Source organism: Lepus europaeus, unplaced genomic scaffold (genome assembly GCF_033115175.1).
Source record: "Lepus europaeus isolate LE1 unplaced genomic scaffold, mLepTim1.pri SCAFFOLD_360, whole genome shotgun sequence".
In the NCBI taxonomy this organism is placed as follows: Eukaryota; Metazoa; Chordata; class Mammalia; order Lagomorpha; family Leporidae; genus Lepus; species Lepus europaeus.
In genome coordinates, this window is record NW_026909233.1 from 7,733 (window position 1) to 10,856 (window position 3,124).

The 3,124-nt window shown below is 43.8% G+C and overlaps 1 pseudogene; it reads right to left on the reverse strand.

The window, feature by feature from the left end:
- Positions 1 to 567: 567 nt before the first annotated feature.
- Positions 568 to 2,487, reverse strand: LOC133754977 (la-related protein 4B-like; annotated as a pseudogene).
- Positions 2,488 to 3,124: the final 637 nt, after the last annotated feature.

Consider the following 3,124-nt stretch of genomic DNA (forward strand, 5'->3'; position numbering starts at 1 on the left):
ACATTTATATGTATTTTTAAATGCTAGAATTATTTGTTAACAGTTTAGATGAAAGCACAGCTCCCATGCCAGTATGTCAGCGACCTGACACTGCCAACCCCCTTCCACCTTGAGGCTAAGGCCACCCTTGACAGCCCTCATACATCTGCTGGGGCATCTGAGATACGCACTTGTAGATCAATATTATTTAAAAAAATAAAGTAGTATAGTTCCCTTAATTTAGAAAAATTCACTATATATAGCTTGCATTCAGAACCACACAGAGGCTTAACAGAAAACACCAATCTGTTGGGATAAATGCATTTTCTATCCTAAAAAATCAGACTTAAACATCACCTCTAGTTAAGCACCAATGAAAAATAAGGTTTCTATTAATTAAATCCTGAAAAATAGTTTTTTTAGAGGGGGAGAATCTGACTCACAGAAGAAAAAATAACTTGCAGGCATTCCATGGGGCTCACAGATACTGCAACTGCCCAACCAACCACTCATCCTCATACTGAGTGGGAAAAGTGTTTCATTTGTGGCTAACGCAGCTCTTTGCAACCCCTCCCAGACATAGAATTTTTACTGATGAGACCTGCGGGTAGTGTTCTGTCCTCTGTGAAGACACTTTCCAACAGCTGGTGGTGAGGGCCAGTGCCCAGGCTGCTTCCCCTGGTCTTTGGGGACTCTGGGAATGGAATGGACTTGAGGACAGGGGGCTCCCTCTATTTCCACACAGGTGCAGAAAGCTTCTTCTCCTCCTTCCTACAACTGCCATCATTTGACTTTTGTTCTTTTGAGGGTTGCAGTGGAGAAGAAGGTGGCTCTCTACTCGTTCTCTGACAAATCTGGGCATTTGCAATTCTGTGGCAGCTCCATGCACCTGCTCTGATTTACACACAGTTGTAGTAAGGACAGAAGGTAGTCTGTCCACACTGAGGGTTTCCCTCTGCTTTTCTGCCACCTTGGGATCCTCAGGTAAATGAGCTAGGGATGGGGATCATTCATACATTGCTGATACAGCACAAGAAGCCAGCGGTGAGGGCTCTCTGGGGACCACTACAGGAATAGTGTTCCTACTTGCATCTGCATGGGGGCTCCTTTCCTTTGATAATCCTATTATCAAGCTAGATAGGCTGTTTTCAAACAAGTCCTCTGTCTTCAAATTGCCTCAGCTCCAGGTAATGGGGGGAAGTTGGACAGCCCCAGTTCAAAGTTTGTGATGGAGGCTTTGGTCGTGTTGGAGACTGAGTTTGGCTGCTTGTAAACTTTTCCTCCCTTTTCTTCTTATAGCCAAAGGAATTTTTCCTGCTTCTGGGAGGATACTGTATGAGTGAAGTCAGAGGAGAGGCTGCAGGCTTGAAGGTTGGAGATGTAAACCCATGTATAAATCCAGTATTTGGAAATAGTTACCAAGGGTGGATTGAAATAGCTATGCATTAATGACAATGTCTGGGAGCAGTCAGGCTGTACAGAGGAAACTCTTGTTGGGGACTGTATACTGGAGGTAAATAAATGATGTGTAACACTGCTATGTATAAAGGTTCATGTAGAGAGACCTAAATCCATTCTTTGGCAAAAATGGGATTATAGCTATTTCCTTTGCTTTTAGCTGCACTTTAATTGGTTTTCCTTGAAAAGTTTTGACTTTTCGCAGGTATTTGTAAGCCTGTTGTGCATCAACTTCTGCTTCAAATGTAATAAATCAATTATCATTATGGGCAAATTCACAGTTTATAAATTTCAGTAAGTTATTTCCTTTAAATAGTGCTTCTACTTCTTCCACAGGGGTAGATTCAGATATTTCTCGCAATATTACTATGCAATGATTTTGATTTGGCCTTACTTTTTCTGCCTTCTCATCCACCTTAGCACTTCAACAATGAAATCCACACTAGTACTGAGTTTCTTGATATGGTCAAGGTTAGCTACCATTGTAATTAGAGCATACTGATCACTATCCATCTGTGATGTAAGATAGATGGCACTAGCAAGAGTCTCCCTAGATAAACAGAATTCCAATTTTTTTAAGTACTTCTTGAGAATCTTCCTGGCTTTCTGGTTGAGATGCATTTCCTCCTGTTTCACTGTTTTCAGGTAGAGATTTGTATTCTGCATGATCCAGAGCCAAAGCATTCATGTCTGTTTTGACTCAGGTAAATCTGGTAATGCTTCATTCTCATGACTTTGTCACCATCACCATTGACATCCAATCCCTGCAGGCTGCAGTCTGCACCATGCCCAGCTGTCTCCTCCCATGCAGCACTCAAACCGACAGCTACACTACTTGCTTCCAAATGTAACATAAGTCCCCCACACTTTCGCATTAGGGTTTAGCTCAGAAACTTTAGTTGTCGGTACCTGACTCAAAGCTGGGATGGAACTTGTTTGAGAAGTGGTTTGAGATATAGGACCATTCATCAGACGAGAGCTGCCCTTGCCCTCTTGACCTCACTGTGCCTGCAGTTCAGCCACAACTTTAGCGTCCTGACCAGAAGTCATGGGTTCCACTAGGAGAAGTTTAATGTAAACTTCAGGATGCTGCTAGCTTTGCCCGCCTTGCCCAACTGGCCTCTGGGGGACTCCTTGCTGCAGCCCCGGTGCCCGGCGACCACGCGACATGGAGGGAGAGCTGAGGAGGGAGACTAGGAAGAGGCGGCACTGCAGCATCAGGCTGGACGCAGGAAGCAAGGGCTGGCATGGGCCGGGTGCAGTGGCGGAAGCGGATTCTTCCCCTTTCGGGCCGAAAATGTCTCAACCTTGAGACTCTGGATCTCCAACACTCCTTCCCTTCGCATAAGAACACACTTAAAAAATCCTTAAAAGGTTGTGTGTGAATCAATCTGGCAGAAATTCACTAAATACCAAGTTGATAGCATCCATCATAGCATAGATGGGAGACTGAGCAGAGCCCAGCATCAAACCACCGTGCTTCTGATAATACAGGGCCCACATTTTCTCAGAAAGGAACACTGGAGGGACCCCCCTAAGGTGGGTCAGAGGCAAAAGTGCTAAAAGGATAATAACTGGGCATTCTCAATGAATAGGACTCACTCATGGTATTTCTGTAAGTTTGAAATAATTTCAAAATTAACTACTCTTAAAATGACCAATTTGTAAGATGACAATATCCATATCA